This window comes from Ovis canadensis, chromosome 12 (assembly GCF_042477335.2).
Source record: "Ovis canadensis isolate MfBH-ARS-UI-01 breed Bighorn chromosome 12, ARS-UI_OviCan_v2, whole genome shotgun sequence".
Taxonomy (NCBI): domain Eukaryota; kingdom Metazoa; phylum Chordata; class Mammalia; order Artiodactyla; family Bovidae; genus Ovis; species Ovis canadensis.
In genome coordinates, this window is record NC_091256.1 from 46,133,224 (window position 1) to 46,159,532 (window position 26,309).

The 26,309-nt window shown below is 39.1% G+C and overlaps 1 protein-coding gene across 4 annotated transcripts in view; it reads left to right on the forward strand.

Annotated features, from left to right (window-relative positions):
* Nucleotides 1-26,309, forward strand: part of RGS7 (regulator of G protein signaling 7) — a 473,731-nt gene that overhangs the window by 193,860 nt on the left and 253,562 nt on the right. The window contains exon 1 of one of the 4 annotated variants that reach the window (XM_069545574.1): nucleotides 117-223. The exons of 2 other annotated variants lie outside the window; for them this stretch is intronic. The gene's annotated coding sequence lies outside the window, so the exon portion shown is untranslated. Of the gene's footprint in view, nucleotides 1-116; nucleotides 224-26,309 lie in introns of those variants that run through there. One more of the 4 variants, XM_069545575.1, reaches the window with a different exon arrangement.

Here is a 26,309-nt window from a genome sequence, read left to right on the forward strand (position 1 = left end):
GATTGAACCGGCATCTCCTGCTTCTCCTGCATTGGAGGGAGGATTCTTTACCACTAGTGCCACCTGGGAAGCCCGGCTTGTGTAGTAAGTGAAAGTGAAAGTGAAAATGCTCAGTCTGGTCGGACTCTTTGCGACTCTGGACTGTAGCCCACCAGGCTCCTCCATCCATGGGATCTCCAGGCAAGAATACTGGAGTGGGTTGCCATTTCCTTCCCCATGTGTGGTAAGAGTATGTTTAATTTTGTAAGAAACTGCCAAACTGTCTTTGAAAATGGCTGTACCATTTTTTATTCTCACCAGCAATGGGTGAGAGTGCCTATTGTTCCACATCCTCACCAACATTAGGAGTTGTCAGTTTTCTGAACTTTGGTCATTTTAAAAGGGGTGAAGTGATAATTCATTGTTTTAATTTCTATTTCCATGGTTACATATCATGAAACATATGGAACATCTTTTCAAATGCTCATTTGCCATTTGCCTATATTCTTTGATGAGGTGTTTGTTCAACTCTTTGACCATTTTTACAATCAAGTTGTTTTCTTATTGCTGAGTTTTAAGAGTTGTTTGTATATTTTGGGTGACAATCCTTTATGAGATTTTTGTTCCCCTAAAATATTTTCTCCTAGTCTTGTCTTCTAATTCTCTTGACTTGTTTCTTGTTGAGCAGTAATTTTAATGAAATCTAGCTTTTTCATTCTCTTGTTCATGGGTTGTGCCTTTGGTCTTGTATCTAAAAAATGTCATTTGCAGACTGAAAGTTATCTAGATTTTCTCCTATTTTATCTTCTAGGAGTTTTATGGTGATACTGGTTTTCTGCTTGTATGACTTGTCACCATACACTGAGTGCTTTTCACCTAACATAATTACATTGGGTTTTTAGAGTCCCGTGAAAAACAGTTGTTTTCCAGATTAAGTAACTGAGGCCATGAGATAGAACAATGATTCAGAGCCATTTCTTTTTACTCTTGGTCTAGTTTTCTTTCTTTGAGACCATGATACCCCACTGCATTACCTCCATGAACTAAAACTAGATGAAATACAGAGACACTTTTCATTTAGGAAGTTCAGACTGCTCTAGGTGTGGTTACTTACATAAGATTGTTTTGGTTGTTTTGTATAAATAACACCGATACAGCTGTGTGTGTGTTGTGTGGTCAGTGGCTCAGTCATGTCCTACTCTTTGCGACCCCATGGACTGTATGTAACGTGCCAGGCTCCTCTGTCCATGTGATTTCCCAGGTGAGAATACTGGAATGGGTAGCCAGCCCCTTCTTCAGGGGATCTTCCCAACCCAGTAACCCAACCCATGTCTCTTGCGTCTCCTGCATTTGCAGGCAGATTCTTTATCACTAGTGCCACCTGGGAAGCCCCCAAAACTGGTATAGCAGATGCTATTAAAAAAAAAAAAGCTTTATGACTACCAGCCATATGCTAGAATAGCCTTGGCTGCAAAGTCTTTTGTGATTTTTTTTTCTTTTGTTGAGTACAGAGGAGACTTACCTCTGCTCTGAATGGCTTGGTCCTCATGCTTTGCATTTCTTGTCGTTGAGCTAGAGTAATGGGGTCTTTACTTATGAAGGTTAAGAGTTTCTAAACTTTACAATAAAGTTGCTGTTTTAAGAATGAAATGCATTGTTCAAAGATAATATTGAAAATATTATCTACTTGATACTATACTATGCCTATCTTTCATTTTATGGTGGGATTGGGATAGTTAGAAGAGGATAGCCTGATGAATTAATAGGAGTTCAGTTCTGTCACTTACTAACTCTAACACTTTGGACAAGTTACTTAATCTTCCTGTGCCACTAAAATATTGGAAAATATTGTACCAACAAAAAAAGATTGTGCTGACTAAAAGAAATAGAAACCACATAGTTAGCTCCCTAAAATTCAGATAATAGCAGTTTATTATTTTAGAAGGAAATACAGTGAAGAGTTGATAGAACAATGTTCTATGAGTGATTTTGTTAGTGACTTGATGACATACTCCAGGAACTAGCATGAACATTATGCAAAATGGGAATATAGTGAGATGGCAAAAATGGAATGAAAATGACAAAAACATAATTTAGGAGAAAATGTTAATAGTAAAAAAAAAAAAAAATCAAGCACACAAAAACAAACAGCTCAGTCAAAGCAAAAAATACCTGAACTAATCTTTGGAAAAGTAAAATTACCCAAATCAGATTATGTAGGAAAATAAAAGATGCAACCTTAAATTCAATTAATTTATTTATCCAGAACAAGCATTATTCTGAAAGGCAATTTAAAACTAATGTAAAATGGATTTAGGGACTTTTGAAAACAATTAAGGTCAAGGTAATGTGTGCTTAAGTTCAAATTCATATGATTATAAGTTTGCTTTACATCAATATACTCTTGAAATATCTGTTTGTAGCATATTTCAAATTAGTAGATGGGAATTCTCTTAAAATAGTTACTTTGCTCAGGGGAAAGTAAGCTATAAGCTTATGAGTAAGTCACAATCCCTGCCTATGGGTAATCAGGCATATAAAAGTCAATAAATGTTTATTGAATTTAATGGAAACACACAGAGGTACAAGTGGAGGCCTTCTCAGAGGACTTTTGGTTTGGTAACCATTATATACTGTTAGCCTTGGATTTCATTATATTGATGTGTTATCAAAACAGTGCCTTTAATTTATTGATAGACTCGCAGGGTAATGATCCTTGGCAATCACTTGGTCCTATGTCATCTTGTGTCTACAGCTTGTTAATCCTCCACAAGGTTTGATTCCCACTAGGAATCTTTTTATTGACTTTTATTAAGTCCCTTCTTATTGTCCTTCACATCTAAACCTTGTTCTTTGTAATTTGGGAAACAAAGTAAACACTCTGTGGAATGTGCCTACTGTTATTTCCATGACCACTCCCTGCAGAAGTGCAGACACCAGGGGGACAGCCCAAGGCTTGAGGACCCCTGCAAGCTGTTATGTTTTTCTCTTTCTGTTAAATAACAGAAAGGTCTAAATATACCAATCTAGTGGTTGCGTAGCCTCTCTTAAAGAGAGTTAAAGAGAGACTACATTTTTTCTACAACAAAATATAATACTTTCAGTGCAGGCTGATGTGGACAGACTAGAGAAGCATTATTCATTCTCTTGTTCTGGGCATTATTCTTTAACAATGCTTGGTGGTGGTGGTTTAGTTGCTAAATTGTGTTTGACTCTTAGATCACATTAATATTTTTGACAATCTCAATTCAATATTGATGCATTTTAAGTTACTTTATAGTTGTTTCTTCACTTGTAAAATGGGAATGCCAGTAATTTATTACACTTCAAGGGTTTTGTACAGAATGAATGAGATAATGATTTTGAAATATTAGACACTTTAAATGACTAGAGCAGTGCTCGGTCCATGTTAAACCCTTGATATTTGTTAGCTGCTATTATGTTATGATTTTATTATTATTCTTATTGCTGTGCTTAGTCACTCAGTTGTGTCCAACTCTTTGCAACCCCATGGACTGTAGCCCACCAGGTTCCTCTGTCCATGGGATTCTCCAGGCAAGAATACTGGAGTGGGTAGCCTATCTCTTCTCCAGGGTATCTTCTGAACCCAGGGATCGAACCCAGGTCTCCCGCATTGCAGGTGGATTCTTTACCGTGTGATCCTTATTAATGATCAGTTAAGATTCCTGTTTTAATCATATTGATGTTCAATAGCATTCTTCCTATCCATTCTAATGGGGGTTTTGTTTTATCTTTAAGGGAAAGATTTGGATTTACTAAATAGAATCTCATTAAAGATCCGTTATGCCACATTATCTGAATCAAGATACTCTTATCCAATTCATGCTGTGTTCTTGTGGACTGTGCATTATTTCACATGTGATAAGTGTGTCATCTGTGTGCCCCAGGCTAAGTCTCTGTTAAAGGTGTCAGGTTGGACAGTGCCCTGCAGCAGACCACTAGAGACACTGCTCCAGGTTGACACTGATTTAATAATTAGTTTTCTTTGGAGATAGATGCTCAGCCAGCAAAAAGCTGACCAGAATTTATTACCATTCCACCTGTATTCCATGTGCAGTAGATCCTGCATCCAGAGACGTGGTGTTGACAGAGGCCTCTGCCTTCATAGGCGCTCTTCTTCTGCCTGAGTGCTCCGAGATTTTCAACTGTGGTGCTGTGATCTCTTTGGCAAGTTCTTTCACTGCCTGATAGTGCCATTAAAACAACGAAGCTCCTCTTATCTCACCTGACTATCTCTCTGTTAATTATATTTTCAAATCTCTCAGGGTTTCTTCCCTGTTTTCTGGACCACCTAGGCACATTGGAAAGAACAAAACCATTGCTTGAACACAGAGCTTCTGTAGTATTGTGAGCATGTTTGGGATTTTGTTTCTGATTCTGGTGTGGCACTGGCTTGGGACATATAGTTGGAATAGGGAAACTATAGTATCCTACCCACCTGGAATGTTTTTCTTTGTCATGGCAAAGGAAATTGTATAGGGATATGGCTAACTGGGAAGGGCTAAGGGTTGAAATTAGACCAGTTCATTGGGGTGCTCATTGTCACTGCCTTTCCTCCATCTTCAAAAAGAGAATACTCGTGTGGTTTTGGAAATGCCTCCTGGTCTGTGGACATCACTGAGCCTGTCACAGTAGCCTCATTCCAGTGATCATTGATTGACTCAGACATGAGCATGAGTTGTAGAGTGTGAGGCACAGGCCAAGTGAGAAGATATGTGTCCAAAACAAATGCTAAGAATTACAACTATTTTTATTTTAGATAAGAAAACAGAAGGCAATGATATCAGAGTTTCTACTCAAAATCCCACAATATGTAAAGAGGAAAGAATTAGTCTACTCTTTAATCTGAACACTGAGCCATTATTTTCTTTTCCAGTGGCAGCAGTTCAGTGAACCTTCCGTTTGAGGAGTAACCCACTCCAGTGTTCTTGCTCCAGGGATGGGGGAGCCTGGTGGGCTGTCGTCTATGGGGTTGCACAGAGTCGGACACGACTGAAGCGACTTAGCAGCAGCAGCAGCAGCATGGACAATTAACTGCTTCTGTTAATTGATCCAGGGGACTGAGATATAAAAATTTTTCCAAAACATTTTTACTTGAACACTTCACTTGATTTTTTGGTGAGTTTGGTTAATGAACCCTTTTGAAAATGCCCATTGTAAAGCTCTTTGCCAGTACCTCTTATTTTATTACCAGCAGTTATCGCAGCCTGAAATTTTCTTCTTGTCCATTTTCTTGTTTGTTTTCTGTCCAGCTCAGTGTGGGTTGCATGAAGACAATGGTGTTTTCTGTCTCATATTTCAGTGTCTGGAATATGTAGTTGCTTTATAAATGTTCACTGAATGAACAATCAGATTTGTAGCTATCTATCATATCAGTATGTAAACACATTTTCAAGTGCTTTCTCTATTCCTGGCATAGTGGTAAGCAAAATATCTCATATGTGATTCTTAATTTTTAAAGGAGAAAACCAGAGAAGGAAGGATGGTAGATAGGAGGAGAGAGAGAGGAGGAGGGAGGAAGAGATGGAAGGAAGCGAATGAGGGAAGAAAGGACGAAAGGAAGGAGGGAAAGGGAAGGAAAAAGAAAAAAAGGAAAGAAGGAGGGAAGAAAGGAATCACAGTTCTGGAGGCTGGGGAGTGTGCAAAATCAAGATGCCAGCCAATTTGTTCCCTGGTCTTGCAAATAGCTCTCTTTCTGGTTTGCAAATAGGTGCCTTCACCCTCTCTTCTCACCTTGTCTTCCCTTAAAGTGTGCATGTGGAGATCTCTGTCTCTCTCACTCTTCCTTTTCTTATAAGTGCTCTAATCCCATAATAGGGGCCACATCCTTTTGACCTTTTTTGTCATTGTTCACTGAGTCTTGTCTGACTCTTTGTGGCCCTGTGGTGGTTTAGTCGCTAAGTCGTGTCCGACTCTTGCAACCCGGTGGACTGTAGCCTGCCAGCCTCCTCTGTCCATGGGGATTCTCTAGGCAAGAATACTGGAGTGGGTTACCAGTTCCTTCTCCAGGGGATCTTCCTGACCCAGGAATCGAACCCAGGTCTCCTGCATTGCAGGCAGATTCTTTACCAACTGAGGTATGACCCTATGGACTGCAGCAACCTAGGCCTCCCTGTCCTTCACTGTCTCCTGCAGTCTGCTCAAACTCATGTCCACTGAGTTGGTGATGCCATCCAACCATCTCATCCACATTCACCCTCTTCTCCTCCTGCCCTCAATCTTTCCCAGCATCAGGATCTTTTCCAGTGAGTCAGCTCTTCGTATTAGGTGGCCAAAGTATTGGAGCTTCAGCATCAGTCCTTTCAGCATCTGCTTTGACTATACAGACCTTTTGTTGGCAAAGTGATATTTCTGCATTTTAGTATGCAGTCAATTTTGTCATAGGTTTTCTTCCAAGGAACAAGTGTCTTTTAATTTCGTGTCTGCAGTGATTTTAGAGTCCAAGAAAATAAAATCTGTCACTGTTTTCTCTTTTCCCCCATCTATTTTGACCTTATGTAACCTTAATTACTTCTCAAAAGTTTTATTTCTAAGTACTATAATATTGGGGCTTATAACTTCTTCTTGGGGGTGGGAGATGCATTCAGTTCACAAAGGAAGGAAAAAAAAGAGAATATGAATGAAAGAAGAAAGGAGGTAATTTGAGATAGCATGAAGCGTTATGGAAAAAAATTAGGTTGAACCATGTAATATGACTGGAGAATTGTTAAATTGGGTGGTCACATGGCCTCTTCAAAGAGGTGACATTTATTTAAGATTGACATGTGTAGGTGACCAAGAAGAGATTTCCAAGCAGAGTAGTTAGGTAGTCCAGTGTTCTGAGGAGGAAATAGCTCAGTGTATTTGAAGAACTGAAGGTCAATGGGGTAAGCATGGTAGGTGAAAAGATGGTGACAAGGAATAACGTTAATCCCATTCATGGGAGTTCCATAAAAGATAGATATGTAAATCATGGTTAAGAAGTTCTAATTTATGCAGAAAGTATGGGAAGCCAATGAGAAGTTTTTAAAAGAGTAAAACCCTCTGATTAGATTTTTTCAAAGTTCACTCTTTCCATCATGAGACAAATGTATTATAACTCAGTAAGAGTAGCAACAGGAGACTTAAAAAGCTATTATATTAGTTCTTGACATAATAATGATATGTGGGACCAGGTTGGTTATAATGGGGATGGGGAGATGTATTTTGGAGTCAACTAAAATTGATAATAGATTAGAAGTGGGGGCTTAAATGCAAAAAAGGGACATACTGCTTAGTTTTGGATTGAGCAATGAGCTTCACAGCTGTGAGAAAAGTCCAGTGTCTTGCAAATTTCCTCCACAGTTCTTTTCACCCAAACTGTGAATTAATTATCAAGACCCATTACCTCTTGTTATCATTACTGGTACCTTATAATCCCTTTTTTGGGCTTCTCTGGTGTCTTAGTTGTGAACAATTTACCTGCCAAGCAGGAGATGTGGGTTCGGTCTCTGGGTTGCAAAGATCCTCTGAAGAAGGAAATGGCAACCCATTCCAATATTCTTACCTGGAGGATTTCATGGACAGTGGAGCCTTGTGAGCTACAGTCTATAGATTGCAAAAGAGTTGGACACAACTTGGCAACTGAAAAACAACAATAATCCTGTTTTAGGAGTTTCTTCAAAGTTAGAATCAGGAAGTGTTCAAGATAACGAGTTTCCATTTTTCTTCATTAGCTAATTATTTAATGAATTAGCAAAAAATGTTCAAAAATAATGATTAACATGAATGTAGGGGCCGATCTATGGATTCTGTTACTGATCCTTGAATTTAAGATTATAGATAGAATGAGCTAAATCTATTAATAAATAATTTCACTTTTGTCTATATGTGTATACATACAGTATGCCTATATATGTATGTGAATATTACTTGAAACTCAGCACTTCTGAGAGCAAGATGTTTAAATATGAATTTTTAGTATAAGACATTTAAAAGCCCTCAAGTGGAACATTTTATTTTTGATACTATTTAAATATATTTTCTGTTTTATGGCTAATGTATTGTTACTCTGTGAAAAGCCGATTTAAAACATTAATGAAAACCACAGAGTTTTCCTCCATTAACATTTCTTTTAATATATTCACTATTTTTTTTTTTTTGTAGCAGATGGGAAGAAGAAAAAAAGCAAAAAGGCAATTAAGACAATGGTCTCTTCTCTTTTGTTGATACATCTACTAACTTTAAAGAGAGCTCCCTAAATTGGATTCTTTCATTTTTAAATATTTCTGTTCTAAATTGGCAGACACCATAATTGTTAGCTTTTGAGAGAGAAAGGAGTGCTCTAGTTACCTTGATTTTATTTTTTTGCCTAATGAATGTCTCCCTTATTCACCAAGAAAACTGTACAGTACCCACTTCACATTTATGATGTGTGCTATGTGTTTTAAGACTTTGCACATCACACCTGTCTGCACCCCTCCCCATGGACTATAGGATAAAGAATATTCTGGAACTTCACAGGCAATTGCAATGCTTAACCTTTTCTTCTTCAGAGTTCTCTTTCTGTGGGCTCCTTTCCATTTTAACCAGTATCCTCTTCTGTTATTTGTTAACTCTGATGCTTGAGCTCCCTTCTTTGTGTGGTTTCTAAGAGTATTTTACCCCATATCATTCTATCCCTCCCCCTTCACACATGTCTGAGTTCTTCCATTCTTTTAAGGTTCATTCTTTCTGATCCCTGCAAACATTTTATCTGTTTTCTGTCCCTATATTTTGTCTTTTCCAGAATATTTTATACCTTTTATACAGAGTAATGGAGAAGGCAATGACACCCCACTCCAGTACTCTTGCCTGGAAAATCCCATGGATGGAGGAGCCTGGAAGGCTGCAATCCATGGGATCGCTGAGGGTCGGACGCGACTGAGCAACTTCGCTTTCACTTTTCACTTTCATGCACTGGAGAAGGAAATGGCAACCCACTCCAGTGTTCTTGCCTGGAGAATCCCAGGGACTGGGGAGCCTGGTGGGCTACCGTCTATGGGGTTGCAGAGAGTCGGACATGACTGAAGCAACTTAGCAGCAGCAGCAGCATACAGAGTAATATTGTATGAAGTCTTTTGAATCTAGCTTATTACACTTAATATAACATTTCAGATTCAACTATGATATTGCCAGGTATTAGTGTTCTATTTTTATTGCCAAGTCATAGTTTATTTCATAGATGCATCTTTGTTTATTTAACCACGAGATTAAAGATATTTGGATTGAAATTATGAATAAATCCTCTATGAAATTCATAAACAGGTTTTTGAGTCGAGCATAACAGTTTGAAGGGTAGGTCAGTTCAGTTCAGTTCAGTTCAGTCGCTCAGTCATGTCTGACAGAAATGACTTAATATCTGCTTTGTAACATTTTTATTATCCTTTTGGTATTTGATAAGGTTTATAGTGATGGGCATTTTGTATCTCCAGTGTTGATATTTGTATCTTCTCTCTTTTACTCTTTATCAAACTGGCTAAATATTTATCAATAGTTTATTTTTCATGAAGGAACCTTTGATTTTATCTATTGTTTTTCTGTTTTCAGTTCCACTGGTTTCTTTTCATAACTGTCATTTTCTTTCTTCTGTTTATTTTGGCTCTGGTTTGCTCTTATTTCCCTAACTTTTAATTATTCTTTTAAAATTTTAGTCTTTAATGCTATGAATTTTCCTCTAAGCAGTCTTGAATGCATCTGATCATGTTTGATATATTGTTTTCATTTTCATTCAATTAAAAATCCTTTCTGTTTTCCACTGTGACTTCCTTTTTGGTTCATGGCTATTTAGAGGCACGTTTCTAAATTTCAAAACATCTGGGGATTTTCCAGTTTCTTTTTGTTGTTAAGTTCTAGTTTAATTCTATTATAATGAGAATTTGCAAGATTTTAATTTTTATGATTTCTTAAGTTTTGTTTCATTGCTGAGATTATGGTTCAGCTTGGTGGATGTCCCAATGCACTTTAAAAGAATGTGTGTATTCTGCTGTTGGATTGAACATTCTATAAATATCAATTGGTAACTTTGGTGCCATGGTTGAGGTCACCTGTTTCTTCACTTTTTCTGTCTGTTCTATTGATTACAAAAAGTCTTGAAATATTGAACTGTAGTTGTGAATTTGTTTCTTTCAGTTCTATCAGTTTTTGCTTCATGAATTTTGAAGCTCTGTTTTTATGTGATCATGGAGATTTCATATTAAAATAGGATGAAGAAGTAGAATCAATTGTTGTTCAATCACTCAGTCCTGTCCAACTTTTTGGAATCCCATGGATTGCAGCACGCCAGGCTTCCCCGCCCTTCACAGTCTCACAGAGTTTGCTCAAACTCATGTCCATTGAGTCGGTGATGCTATCCAATCATCTTATCCTTTGTCATCCCCTTCTCCTCCTGCCTTCAATCTTTCTTTCCCACCATCAGGGTCTTTTCTAATGAGTCAGCTCTTCACATCAGGTGGCCACAATATTATAACTTCAGCTTCAGCATCAGTCCTTCCAATGAATGTTAAAGGTTGATTTCCTTTAGGATTAACTGGTTTGACCTCCTTACTGTCCAAGGGACTCTCAAGAATCTTCTTCAACACCACAGTTTGAAAGCATCAATTCTTCGGCACTCAGCTTTTTTATTGTCCAGCTCTCACATCTGTCCATGACAACTGGAAAAAAACATAGCTTTGATTATATGAACATTTGTCGGCAAATTAATGTCTCTGGTTTTTAATATGCTGTCTAGGTTGGTCATAGCTTTTCTTCCAAGGAGCAAGTGTCTTTGAATTTCGTGGCTGCAGTCACCATCTGCAGTGATTTTGGAACCCAAGAAAATAAAGTCTGTCACTGTTTCTATTGTTTCCCCATCTATTTGCCATGAAGTGGAAACAATGGAATTGTTTATTTCTCTTTAAGAAATTAGTTTAAAAGGAGAATCATGTTCATTCATAAATCATGTAGGCACAGTTTTTGTTGTTGTTCTGTTCATTAGATTACGTGGTGGTTCTCAGACTTTAAGTTAAAAATCCTACATGATTGTAAATCCACATCCATGTGTACTTCATGGATAACTTCAGAAATTTAAAAGGATACATTTAACTTCCTTTGATTTTTCCTTATGTACTTACTTGAGAGCCCAATCTCTTATAAAAACATACCTCCATAATATTTTTCTCCTTTTTTCTACATGAAAATGTTCAAATTAAAGGTTAATTTCTCCTTAGTAGCTGAATCTGAACTTGCACATCTTTTCAATTATGTCTATATCATGGTACTTGAAAATATATTATATCTGATAGCTACCTTCCAAGAATAACTTAGCCATCTGTTTATCCATTGCTTGTCATAGCAACCTGACATGAGCTTAGGTCAATAGGAGTTGTTTTTAAAATAAATAGGTATAAAAATAGCTATAAAAATTAATATATTCTGTCATCTTCAACAAAGCAGCTAGGTAATTTATTTTTTTTCTGGGCTCCTGACATCACAGTAATTGTGGACTCATGATCCTTAGTAGAATGTGGTGGTTGGTGGTGGTTTAGTTGCTAAGTCATGTCCAACTCTTGGATTGTAGTATTCTATCCATGAAATTCTCCAGGCAAGAATATTGTAGTGAGTTGCCATTTCATCCTCCAGGGGATCTTCTCACCCAGAAATTGAACCTTGTCTCCTGAGTTTCCTACATTGGCAGGTGGGTTCTTGACCACTGAGCCACCTGGAAAGCCCTTTAGTAGAATATGTCACTCAATACATTTTTATTTTTTTACTCAATGCATTTCTTGATTAACAAGCCAGAACTCTTTATGTTAGCTATTAAGTGACTTTACTTTTTTATTAATAATATAACCCTCTTTTTGTCTGTTGATTGACACAAAGTTGCCTCATCCTTACTTATAATACCCAGAGGTGAATTGCACTCCATTTCCCACCCTCTTCTGCTGTATCTATCTGGCTTCTACCAAGTGACAATCACTTCTTTTAGCTACCTGGTGTCTTTTTCCTGACAGTGATGCCACAGATGTTTTTTGGTCTGAAGATGCCTAAGGGATGTCAGGTTCTCTGATGTCATCCTTGTGCCAAGGTCATACAGAAGTAGGGAGAATGCTCTTCTCTCATTACTTTTCCATTTTTTTCACATGGTTCCCATGGGGTTCACAAATGTTTTTCTTTGATAACCTCTCTTTCCCAATCTCTTACTAGAATTCAGACAGGAATATATGGGAAGACTGGGCTGGATGACAAATCTGAACTCATAAAATTAGTCTTCTTCTTTACAAATTATCTTTGCACTTGACCCAGCTTGACTTCTTCCTAAGAGTGAACTATTTCCTTAGGAAATTTTTCAGTACCATCTACAGATAGACTGTTTATAGGCCTGACCCATCTATCTACCACACATACATAGATTACTTTTTTCCAGTTGTCATCACAGTTGTGATAAATGAAGGATGATTTATTGTGCTTTGAATATCTACAGGGCCTATTTAGCCGTTTGCAACAGGATAAGCCAGACGAGAAAGGTTCTACTCCTGTCTGGTGAGATAGAGCAGACCGTGGCTGAGCTGAACCTTTCTCAGGTGCTGACAGTAGAAATCAAGTCCCAAAGATAGACACACACTCAAATCACACTGCAGTCATTGTTGCAAAGAAATAATTATTGATAGAGATTTCTAGAAAGGGTAGTGTAATAGGCATATGTGTGAAGTCCAAGGACTGAGAGCTAAGACATAGTCAACTTGTATATCTAAGCAGGAAGGCAAGTCATATTTGGGTGGTCTCTAATAGGGAGAAGGACCAGTCCTCAGACTTAGCTGTGAATCTAGGCTTCAGGGTTTGGTGAATACATGGCAGTTGTAAATTTCACAGACAAATGTAGAGGAAGGTACAGTGGTTTCCCTGCTGCTACACATGCATAACCTCCCCCACTACTGGCATCCCACTCTAGAGAGGCTGTCAATAGTGAGATAACCTGGAGTAACAGGCAAGTTTGGCCTTGGAGTACAAAATGAAGCAGGGCAAAGGCTAATGGAGTTTTGCCAAGAGAATGCATTGGTCATAGCAAACACCCTCTTCCCACAATGCAAGAGACAACTTCTCATCCAAGAACTGGACATCACCAGATGGTCAATACCAAAATCAGATTGATTCCATTCTTTGCAGCCAAAGATGGAGAAGCTTTAGACAGCAGAAATAAGACTAGGAGCTGACTGTGGCTCAAATCATGAACTCCTTATTGCAAAATTCAGACTTAAATTGAAGAAAATAGGGAAAACCACTAGGCCATCCAGGTATAACCTAAATCAAATCTCTTACAATTATACAGTGGGAGTGACTGTATAATTCAAGATTAGATTCAAGGGATTAGATTCAAGGGATAGATTCAAGGGATTGGATCTGACGGATAGAGTGCATGAAGAGCTATGGACAGAGGCTCATAACATTGTGCAGGAGGCAGTAATCAAAATCATCCCCAGGTCCAGGTTTGATGCAGGATACAGGATGCTCGGGGCTGGTGCACTGGGATAACCCAGAGGGATGGTACGGGGAAGGAAGTGGGAGGAGAGTTCAGGATGGGGAACACGTGTACACCCGTGGCAGATTCATGTTGATATATGGCAAAACCAATACAATATTGTAAAGTAATTAGCCTCCAATTAAAATAAATTAATTTAAATTTAAAAAAATAAACAATAGAAACGACCCAGGAAAAAAATAAAAATAAAAGTACAAAGCAAAAAAAAAAAAAAATCATCCCCAGGAAAAAGAAATGCAAAAAGACAAAATGATTGTCTGAAAAGATATTAAAAATAGCTGAGAAAAGAAGAGAAGTGAAAGACAAAGGAGTAAAGGAAAGATATACCCACCTGAATGCAGAGTTCCAAATAATAGCAAGGAGAGATAAAAAAGTCTTCCTAAGTGATCAGTGCAAAGAATTGGAGGAAGACAAAAAAAAATGGGAAAGACTAGAGATCTCTTCAAGAAAATTAGAAATACCAAGGGAATATTTCATGTAAAGATAGGCACAGTAAAGAACATAAATGGTAGGGACCTAACAGAAGCAAAAGCTATTAAGAAGAGGTGGCAAGAATACACAGAAGAAATATACAAAAAATATCTTCATAACCCAGATAACCACGATGGTATAATCACTTACCTAGAGGCAGACATTCTGGAGTGCAAAGTCAAGTGGGCCTTAGGAAGCATCACTGTGAACAAACCTAGTGGAGCTGATGGAGTTCCAGCTGAGCTATTTCAAATCCTAAAAGATGATTCTGTTAAAGTACTGACTCAATATGCCAGCAAATTTGGAAAACTCAGCAGTGGCCACAGGACTGGAAAAGGCCAGTTTTCATTCCAGTCCCAACAAAAGACAGTGCCAAAGCATGTTCAAACTACTACACAGCTGCACTCATTTCACATGCTAGCAATGTAATGCTAAAATTCTCCAAGCTAGACTTTAACAGTACATGAACTGAGAACTTCCAGATGTTCAAACTGGATTTTAAAAAGGCAGAGGAACCAGAGGTCTAATTGCCACCATCCTTTGAATCATAGAAAAAGCAAGAGAATTCTAGAAAAACAGCTACTTCTGCTTCATTGACTATGCTAAAGTCTTTGACTGTGTGGATCTCAACAAACTGGAAAATTCTTAAAGAGATGAAAATACCAGACCACCTTACCTGCCTCCTGAGAAATATCTATGCAGGTCAAGAAGCTACAGTTAGAACCAGATATGGAATAACAGACTGGTTCCAAATTGGAAAAGGAGTATGTCAAGGCTATATATTGTCACGCTGCTTACTAATGCAGAGTACATCATGCGAAATGCCAGGCTGCATAAAGCACAAGCTGGAATCAAGATTGCTGGGAGAAATATCAATAACCTCAGATATACAGACACCACCCTTATGGCAGAGAGTGAAAAAGAACTAAAGAGCCTCTTGGTGAAAGTGAAAGAGGAGAGTGAAAAAGTTGGCTTAAAACTCAGTATTCAAAAAATGAATATCATGGCATCTGGTCCCATCACTTCATGGTGAATAGATGGGGAAACAATGGAAGCAGTGACAGACTTTATTTTCTTGGGCTCCAAAATCATTGCAGATGGTGACTGCAGCCATAAAATTAAAAGATGCTTATTCCTTGGAAGAAAAGCTATTGACATCTTATTACAAAGCAGAGACATTACTTTGCTGATAAAGGTCTGTCTAGTCAAAGCTATGCTTTTTCCATTAGTTAGGTATGGATGTAAGAATTGGACAATAAGGTTGAACCCCAAAGAATTGGTGCTTTTGAACTGTGGTGTTGGAGAGAACTTATGAGAGTCCCTTGGACTGCAAGGAGATCCAGCCAGTGAATCCTAAAGGAAATCAGTCCTGAATATTCGTTGGAAGGACTGATGCTGAATCTGAAGCTCCAATACTTTGGTCATCTGATCCGAAGAACTGACTCATTAGAAAAGATCCTGATGCTGGGAAAGATTGAAGGCAGAAGGAGAAGGGGACGAAAGAGAATGAGATAGTTGGATGGCATCACTGACTCAATGGATATGAGTTTCAGCAAGCTCTGGGAGATGATGAAGAACAGGGAAGCCTGGTGTGTTGCAGTCCATGTTGTCACAGAGTCGGATATGACTGAGTGACTAAGGTGTCTGACAGAGCAACTGAACAACAGTAGTAACTAGAGTGGTGCATTTGTTACAGCTGATAAACCTACACTGACATAGCATTACCACTCAAAGTCTTTAGTTTACATTAGAGTTCACTCTTGTTATTGTACATTAATGAGTTTGGACAAATGTATAATAACATATATCTACCACTCTAGCATCGTGCAGAATAATTTCATGACCTGAAAAATTCTCTGTATTCTTCCTATTCTTCCCTCTACCCTCTAGCTTCTGAAAACCACTGATCTTTTTACTGTTTCCATTGGCTACTTTCACTTAGTTACATTTTAGATTCTAGTGGTACTGTTCTTCTCGGTTTATAGATGAGAAAATAACAGTGAAAGCTGTGTGACTTGCCTAGGGTCATACAGAAGAAGTTTAAGTGGCTATGTGTCCGACTTCAGAGCTGGAGAGAGCTCCACACCCCCTTCCTCCTGCTGACCTTTGTTGGTAGCAAAGTCAGGAATCCCCAAGCCCCTTGACTCTTGATCCATTGCTCTTTCTATGGTGCCATTTTGTTTCTCAAATAAGGTGCTATTACAATTTAAGAGAAGGGCTTTCCTGGTGGCTCAGGGGTAAAGAATCTGCAGTGCAGGAGATACAGGAGATGTAGGTTCAGTCCCTGGGTTGGGAAAATTCCCTGGAGCAAGGCATGGCAGCTCACTCCAGTATTCTTGCCTGGAGAATCCCATGGACAGAGGAGCCTGGCGGGCTACAGTCCATGTGACCATAAAGAGCTGAACATGACTGAAACGACTGAGCACACATGCACTCATAAAACAAGAGGGGGGCTTCCCAGGCGGCTCAGGTAAAAGTATCAGCTTGCCAAGCGAGAGATGCAGCTTCAGTTCCTGGGTCAGGAAGATCCCTTGGAAAAGGAAATGGCAACCCACTCTAGTATTGCCTGGGAAATCCCACGGACAGAGGAGCCTTGAGGGCTACACTCTATGGGGTTGCAAAGAGTAGGACACAACTGAACGACTGAACCACCACCACCACCACGTACAAATGCAAGAGTAATTATAGGGATGGAAACCTTATTCTCTGCTTGGAAACACAGTGCCACATGCAGGCCGTGTCCTAGAGATCTGTTCCTCCGCATTACATTTCCTTATGGTTGCCATGCAACAAGAAACATGCGTCAAAGTGTGTTCTTATATATGATGTTCTGGGACTGATAATTTTTAAGGGAGAACAAAACACACACACACACTTTACTATGTTCTTGTGTTCACCAAACTTTCAGCTAAAGATTCGTATCCACCTTATATTTGAATTATACTGAAGAGTGGATGACTATTAACTATGTAGGACCTCACATTTGTAATTTTTCTATTATTACAATGTTATATTTTTATTTAACATTTCGTAAAGTGAAAGACATATACCTAAATAGATTTTAGAATTCCAAAAGGCCTGGAAATGTACTCTATATTCCTTTGCATCCCTCATAGTACCTATCGAAGTGCTTCCTGTGAGTATGATTTAATATAGATTTGCCAATTAACCTGTCCCTAAAACCAAACTGTGATAATCGCACACCTTTTAGCAGAAACTCTTGGTGAATTTCTTCTTGGGTGTCCACATACTGTGATATTATATTCTTCTGGAATTTGGTGGAGAATTTGACTAAGAGGCTTTTTAGATCAACTGTGTATCAGTAGACTCTCTATAATTATTGTGAGGGAAACTGTAGGTCAGCGTTGTCCATCTGCACCTGTGTGGCAGTGAATCGTGTGCTTGTGGAGATTTTTTATGCACCAATATTATGAATAATGGCAGGCTTTAGAGGTACATTGGTATTTCCCTGCTTACACAGGACTTTGCTCAATTTTGGCTACCTCTTTTCAGTATGTCAAATGGGAGTGCTAACCATCTTTTACTTGCTCTAATTTAGTGCTGCAGTGACTCAGAATAAGTGATTGATGATTAAATTATCTATAAACTGGAGTTCTTGAGAATCTACAAAGTATTTGACATCTGTTAAATTCTAAGACTTTATCTATGAACATATCAGGCCTGTTACCACCCTCATAGATCTAACAGTTCAGTGAAAGTGTATTCAGTGATGCATGTGTCTTTAGGCTGAGCTACAATGTTATAGGCATCTTTAAAATTCTACACAGTGAGAACTAAAGATATATAGCATAGTTTGATATATATCTTGGTATATAGAGCACAGATTGATATATATCAGTCTTACAGTAGGATCTAAAACTGATGCATGAGAGATAAATAGAAGTGATAATGAATAAAAGTTTATCTTTATTCCAAACATTTGGTGTGAGTAAATGTATTAAATTTTACCTGGATTTTCATGTCATATCAGTAAAACCTAAGATGCATTCTTTAGAAACTATATCCACAAGAAATATAATCTATTTGCAGAGTATGATACTGCCTTATCTTATGCAGTGTATCAACCTCATTATATATACTATTGACCGCATCCTCCTTGAAACATCTTTTTCTATTGGCTTCTGTCTATCACATTCCTTTGGTTTTCCCCTTATTGCAGTGGTCCTTGATGGCTATTCACTATCAGCCTCCAAATGCTCAACTCCCAGGCATTGATATTGGGCATTCTTCTCATCTCTATGATTAGTCTCTCCCTAAGTGATCACAGCTAGTCCCACAGCTTTAAAGCCATTCAAATACTGATAATTCCCAAATTTGTATCTCTTACTCTCAATAATATCCTAGACTCTTGACTTATGTATACAACTACCTTTTTCACATCTTCATCTAATTATTAGTAGAAGTCTCAACTATAATGCAGCTAAATTGAATCTCTGGATTTCCCTCTTGTTTATTCGCTAAGTTGTGTCTGACTCTGCAACTCCACAGACTGCAGCATCGCCAGGCCTCCCTGTTCCTCACCATCTCCCAGAGTTTGCCCAGGTTCATGTCCGTTGAGTCAATGATGCTATCCAACCATCTCATCCTCTCCTGCCCTCTTCTTCTTTTGCCTTCAATCTTTCCCAGCATCTGGGTCTTTTCCAGTAAATTAATTGCTCCCATCAAGTGGCCGAAATATTTGAGCTTCCAGCTTCAGCGTTATTTCTTCCAGTGAGTATTCAGGGTTGATTTCCTTAGGATTGACCGTTTGATTGAAGTAAATTGAACCTCTGGATTTTCCCCTACCCTTCCCTTTTCCTCCAGTTTTCCCAGTCTCAGTAAATGCCACCTCCATCTAGGTAGTTGCTTAGGCACTTAAGAATAAGACCTAGGATTTGGCGTTATTCTCTTTTTCTCCTCATTCTTACCCCATTCTCACCAAGAAGTCCTGCTGGCTCAATCTCCAATATATGTCTTAATTCTGTTCATTCCTCTACCTCCCCACTGCCACCATCAGTCCAAGCTAGTATTGATTTTCACCTGAATTTTGGCAGTAGCCTTGTAACTATTTTATCTCAAAATTTGCTTTCCTGCAGTCCTTGCACTCAGCATTCAGAGTGCATAAAGTTATTTGAATAATTTTATTTGTCCTAAAAGGACATTCCCTTGTTCAAATTTTTCCAGTGGCTTCCTATATTCACAGTAAAAGCCAAATTCATAAATATGGTCACAGATGATCTGGCCAGCATGAACTTCTCTGACCCCCTTTTCCAGTGTGTTCCCCATCCATTTTTATGCTTTAGGTTCACAGGCATTCTTTGTTTTCATTGAGCATGCCATATGTGTTCTTGTCAGAAGACCCTTAGATCTATTACTTCTCTCTGTATTTGATGCCCTCCTCTGGCCCTTGACTTTTTACCACGCTGGTGTCTGCTCATTCATTGCTTCTTCAGACAGGTCTCCTTTGGCCAGCTCTGTGAAGTAGCCTTTCACTCACTTTGTGATGTGATCAGAGTTTATTTCTTTCATGGCCTGTTTCATTATCTCTTTACTGACTGTGACAGGAATCTTTATCCCCAGACCTGAATGTAAGCTCGCTGAAAACATGTGCTTTTCCATATTGTTTATTGTTCTCTCCTAGTCAGTCAGAATACCCATCAAGCCCTCAGGAAGTACTGCTTGCATAAATCCCTTAGCTCTGTGCATAGCCTCAAAGTCCTTTTCAGTTTGGTGAGATGGTACTGTGTCAACCTGATACATCGCCATTTTTTAGATCTTGGAAGGCCAAGTTGCATAGGGTCCTACTCCAATACTTTAGCCACCTCATGAAAGAGTTGACTCATTGGAAAAGACCCTGATGCTGGGAGGGATTGGGGGCAGGAGGAGAAGGGGACAACAGAGGATGAGATGGCTGGATGGCATTACCGACTCAATGGACATGAGTCTGAGTGAACTCCGGGAGTTGGTGATGGACAGGGAGGCCTGGCGTGCTGCGATTCATGGGGTTGCAAAGAGTCGGACGACTGAATGACTAAACTGAACTGAACTGATTGCTGGACAGTTTCTCATGCCTAATCCCAGTATTTCCCAGAGGAGGGAATCAGCACAACAGACTATCAGAGGATCCTGCCTTGTGACTTCACTCTCCAGGATTTCCCTCAAGATGTAAAGACTTCAGAGTAGGGTTTATTTTTCCTTATAAGGTTAATATTATTTTTGCTGTTCAATCACTGTCATGTGTCTGACTGTTTGCAACATTAAAGAATTGATGCTTTTGAACTGTGGTGTTGGAGAAGACTCTTGAGAGTCCCTTGGACTGCAAGGAGATCCAACCAGTCCATCCTAGAGGAGATTAGTCCTAGGTGTTCATTGGAAGGACTGATGTTGAAGCTGAAGCTCCAGTACTTTGGCCACCTGATGTGAAGAACTGACTCATTTGAAGAGACCCTGATGCTGGGAAAGATCGAGGGCAGGAGGAGAAGGGGATGACAGAGGTTGACATGGTTGAATGGCATCACCGACTCAATGGACATGGCTTTGGGTAGACTCTGGGAGTTGGTGACGGACAGGGAGGCTTGGCATGCTGCGGTTCATGGGGTTGCAAAGAGTCAGAGACAACTGAGCGACTGAACTGGAACTGGAACTGGACTGCAGCACACCAGGCTTCCCTGTCCCTCACCATCTATAATGCTGTTATTGAGCTGTGCTGTGCTAAGTCACTTCAGTCATGTCCAAGTCTTTGTGACCCTACGGATGTAGCCCACCAGGCTCCTCTGTTCATGGGATTCTCCAGGCAAGAAACTAGAGCGGGTTGCCATGCTCTATTCCAGGGGATCTTCCCAACCCAGGCTCTGAACCCACATCTCTTATGTCTCCTGCATTGGCAAGTGAGTTCTTTACCACTAGCGCCACCTGGGAAGGTGAGTATTATTGTTAGTCATAACCTAGAGCTCACAATACACTTTAATGGGGAGACTTGAGAGTTTATGAGCTTTAATTACCCCAAATGCAGCTGCATTTTACCTTTATTTAAAATATAAGCTCCTGGTCCATGTTTCCTGTCCCAGTGGTTGTGTATATTTCTCAGACCTTCATTTACTACTCTTGGGTTTAGGATCCTTCAGTTCAGTCACTCAGTCATGTCCAACTCTTTGTGATCCCATGGACTGCAGCATGCCAGACTTCTCTGTCCAAAAGCAACTCCCAGGGCCTACTCAAACTCATGTCCTTTGAATTGGTGATGCCGTCCAACCATCTCATCCTCTGTTGCCCCCTTCTTCTCCTGCCTTCAATCTTTCCCAACATCAGGGTCTTTTCCAGTGAGTCAGTTCTTTACATCAGGTGGCTGAAGTATTTGAGTTTCAGCTTCAGCATCAGTCCTTCCAATGAATATTCAGGGCTGATTTCCTTTAGGATGGGCAGTTTGCATCTCCTTGCAGTCCAAGGGACTCTGAAGAGTCTTCTCCAATACCACAGTTCAAAAAGCATCAATTCTTGGGCACTCAGCTTTCTTTATAGTCCAACTCACACATCCATACATGACTACTGGAAAAACCATAGCTTTGACTAGATGGACCTTTGCTGGTAAAGTAATGTCTCTGCTTTTTAATATGCTGTCTAGGTTGGTAGCTTTTCTTCCAAGGAGCAAGTATCTTTTAATTTCATGGTTGAAGTCACCATCTGCAGTGATATTGGAGCCCCCCAAAATAAAGTCTGTTACTGTTTCCATTGTTTCCCCATCTATTTGCCATGAAGTGATGGGACCAGATGCCATGATCTTCTTTTTCTGAATGCTGAGTTTTAAGCCACCTTTTTCACTCTGCTCTTTCACTTTCATCAAGAGGCTCTTTAGTTCTTCGCTTTCTGCCATAAGTGTGGTGTCATCTGCATATCTGTGGTTACTGAGGATCCTTCGCCAATTAGAAAAGTTCATCTGACTTCTAGGTAAGTAGTGTTCTCCTAGAGGGTAAAATGAGTGCTTGGAAGATATTGACTCAGAAATAAAGTGCTTCAGATGAGTGTACAAACAAGCGAACAAGCCAATAACTAAGATTTTAAAAGCATCTCAGGCAGCTTTGGTCTTCCCAAAGCTCGGCTCTGAACCTAACCCTGATAGAAATCTTTCAAAGCTTTCCATTGCTGACACATCCTATTTGAGGATAATGCTCAAGGACTTTTGATTTCTGCCATGACCCCCCTTCACAACCGTATCCCCCATGTCTTTCCTTCCTAGGATGGCAGAATAACAAAGGGAAGCCGGGGTCTGGCTGCTGGTGTGTCTGCCTTGTTTCAGCTCTTCCTCCTTTCACATATGATCTTCCCTTGTTTAAATTTATTGAAGTTTAATCCTTTTTGCCTCCTTTGTCATGGATTCCTCCCACCACACTTCTGACACACTTCTCTCCTTTAAATCTCATATTTCTCAGTATCCTCTTATATATTAAATTACCACATTCTGGCTACCTTTCTGGCTTTGATGCAGATGTTCACTTTCTTTCCTAGTCTGCAAGCACCTTATAGTCTTGCAGGTCTGTGAAGATCTGTAAGCCTTGCACAAAAGCCTGGGCTTCCCTCTGAGAGGACCTCTTCCTCACATGTGGCATCCTGGGGGGTCATTCATGGAGCAGTGAGTGAGGAAGTGATACTCAGAGAGTTACATGAGATCCCCACAGACTGGGGTGGTGGTGACTGAAGCCACCCTGCTGTGACATCCCGTTCTGCTCTCTCCTATGTGCATGTTCAGTCGCTCAGATGTGTCTGACACGCTGTGACTCCCATGGACTGTAGCCTGCCAGGCTCCTCTGTCCATGGAATTTTTCAGGCAAGAATACAGGAGTGAGTTGCCTTTTCCTACTCCAGGGGATCTTCCTAACCTGGGGATCGAACCTGTGTCTCTTGCCTCTCCTGCATTTGCAGGAGGTTTCTTGCACCACCTGGGCAGCCCCTGGTAACCATATAAAAGTAGTGATGAATCTTACATGCTGCTAATGTGTAACAGGAGACAGAGATGACTTCTGTTTCTCACGTATCTTTCTTTTGATATTTTCTGTGAATTGGAATCTAGAAACACATGGAAGATATTTTCCCTTTCAAATCTTCTAAAAAAGAGCTCCATTATTTCTTTTCCAATATTCATAGAGCTACACAGAGTGCTCTTCCTACTGATCACTAAGTGTAGAGGAAAAGAAAGGGGTTGCCCTGGTATAAGCACTTTGCCACTTAATTTTTAAAAATAGCTCAAGATTGTAATGTGTTTTAGCTTTGGGTCCACCACTAATATGCTAGACTTCCCAAGTGGCTCAGTGTTAAAGAATCCTCCTGCCAATGCAGGAGATGCAGGTTTGATCCCTGGGTCGGGAAGATCCCTGGAGGAAGAAATGGCAACCTACCCCAGTATTCTTGCCTGGAAAATTCCATGGACGTGACTGAAGTGACTGAGCATGCACGCTAACTAGCTGGTTCCTCATAAAATGGGAATTAGTAATAGTCTCACCTGAAAGAGTTTTAAGGATTAATGAAAATACTTCATGCAAAGCACTCAGCCTAGTGTCTGGTGAAGAGAATGATTAAGATATTAAAAATAAAAGTTTCCCTCTGGTGTGCCATGTAACACTTTGAGTTTTCATTAGCATTAATAGCTCACTCTAATTCTGTGGATCTGAACCAATGCAGTTCTTATTGGAACAGAAGAATCAGCCTCTTACAAATTTGTACTTTGGGCAAAGTAAAGATTTACATTTCTAAAATTGCCTCTTGCTTTCTGACTCTGGTTTTAACACATAGAAATTGCTTTTGTGGACAATAATTTAAGTGGTGGAATGCTTCCATGATAGATTTTCAATTCTCTCAATGTGGGACTTCAAGCAATGTTCAAAGTTAACCATGTTATTTAAAAATTGGGTTGTGTCTTATTAATTTCTTAGGACCACTAAAATTCTTGGTAAATTCCTCAGGATTAATAAAAGAGGGCTGTGAGCTCCTATTTTTCTTTACTTTCCCTTCAGCAGATCTCAAGGTGGGTGGTAAGTGAATATACGAAGTCAGTCCACTTGGAAATAAATTTGTACTTTTAAACGGCCGAACTCTCCATACACTGACTCAGAAACATGAGTAGCACTTCCTCTCTTGTCCTTCCTCCAGAGTAAGCGTGAGTAAGTGTGTTCTGAGTAAACTAGAAGAATGGGAATATGGACTCGTTTCTCAGTACTGTCTCAAGCTGCACCTCTTTCTGTAAAACTGAAGTATCATCTGGCTTGACTAGTAGGAGAGCAGAAGTGGTGGTTGGGTGGATGGGTAGTTGGGAGACAAAAATTGGCAATTATTAGATTATCATAAAAATAGCTAACTTAGAGCCATGTAACCACTTTTCTCTCAGGCAAGTCAACCATACTTTCTATATGCTTTGAAATAAAAACTTCTAGCTATTAAATTTCTAAAATATGTTGATATACATTATGATGTTTGATATTCATAACAACTCTATGACCAAGGTAAGTCAGGTGTCTTTATTTATTTATACAGAAAAGCAAAGGAAGAGTCAGGCAATCAAAGTATCAAAATTCACTGGAAGAAGTTAACTAGAACAGAGGCTTGTGTATGGAATCCAGAGGATGTGGTTCAAATCCTAAACCTGCCCCATGTTAATGGTGACTCTGCCAAAGGATATAAAACCTCTGAACCTCAGCTTATGAATCTAAAAAATGATTATAACTGACATTATGTATGATTTATTACAGGGAACATAAGTTGGAAGCTACATTTAAGATATGAAGATGGTTTAATAATCTCTAAGGAAAAAATTTGCATTGGCTTATTTATGCTTCTCTTTCAAGGACCAAAAAGTTATGCCAGGAAAATTCCTTGGCTCCCTTTTACTGCAAAAATGTGATAGAAAGGCCTGACTGTCATGTATCCTTCAAGTTGCTTGCCTTTTTGCTCTTTAAAGGAGCATTGTGAATTTTGGGGAAAAAAAGGAAAAAGAAGTGCAGTTACTGGTAGATAATCTCCACTGTTTATTGCATTCTTTATGAATTTTAGAAATAAAATTTCCTTTCCTGCTGATTTTGTTCTTTCCCACTTGACAGAAACAGATGACTCATTTCTCCAGGTTTGAGGACGGCAACGATTTAATGTTTTCAAAGTCATCAGCAAATTAACTGACATCAAAATCAAAGCTGAGTTTAGACACAAAATCAGATTACTTTGTCCTTGGATTGTCAGCTCAAAATCTGGTGAATTCTTTCTAATGTGAGTCCAACTTACTGTTCACAAAGCATTAAACTATGCTGTGTGTGTGTGTGTGTGTGTGTGTGTGTGTGCATACTCAGTTGTGTCTGACTCTGCAACACCATCAGCTCCTTTATCCATGGAATTTTCCAGGCAAGAATACTGGAGTAGTTTGCCATTTTCTTTTCCAGGGAATCTTCTTGACCCAAGGATCAAACCTGTGTCTCTTGCATCTCCTGCACAGCAGGCAAGTTCTTTACCAGCTGAGCCACCACTATGGATAGGACCTTAATTTTAGTCAGTAATTTATAAATGTACAGTCCAGCGAATCTATCCTATTCTTTGCTCTAGTCTTCTGGTTAAGTATTGGATTTTGAGATGCTGTTGTTTTTTTTTTTTTCTTTACTATGAGTAAATGTAATTATTTCAAATCCTGGATTTGAAATAATATTTCAAATAAAAATATTTTTGTTTTACCATTATATCTTTATGTTTTGCAATTTCTTTATCAAAGTCAATGTGTTCATTCCCCCCAAAGCATAGCTAGTGATGCCAGCAAAGATCATAATATCTAGACTGCTACAGAAGCTGTGCTTTTTGAAAAAATAATGTGGCAAAATCAGAAACAGAAGACAAAACCAACAAGTATCTTAGCAGCACAGAAGTGACTGTATAAACAACAGTTTCATTGGAAAAGCAGTTTCTAAAATACACTGAGTCCTGGTAGAGAAATCCTAGTTTGCTAAAGGCTCATCTGAGTATAATCAGTTAGGCTAACCTTTCCATCACATAATTTTCCACTCGTCAAATTGTGAAGATGATGCAGTCTTTTTTTTCTTTCTGGGTTGTTAATTGGGATATTTCAAGAGTAGCACAAACACTAAATTTACACAGTTTTAAAAGAAATACATTGAATAAAGAAACCTGTAGTCAATCCCTTTGTGACAGATGTATTAACTTTGATTTCTTTGCACTACTGGAGTGAGTGATTAAGAAAGCATTACAAAGGTGTTCTAATTAACTAATTATCTAATGAATATAGAGAAAGCTTGAGTCATTTCTATTTACTGTACCTATTTCTCTCACAGATTAGGTACAG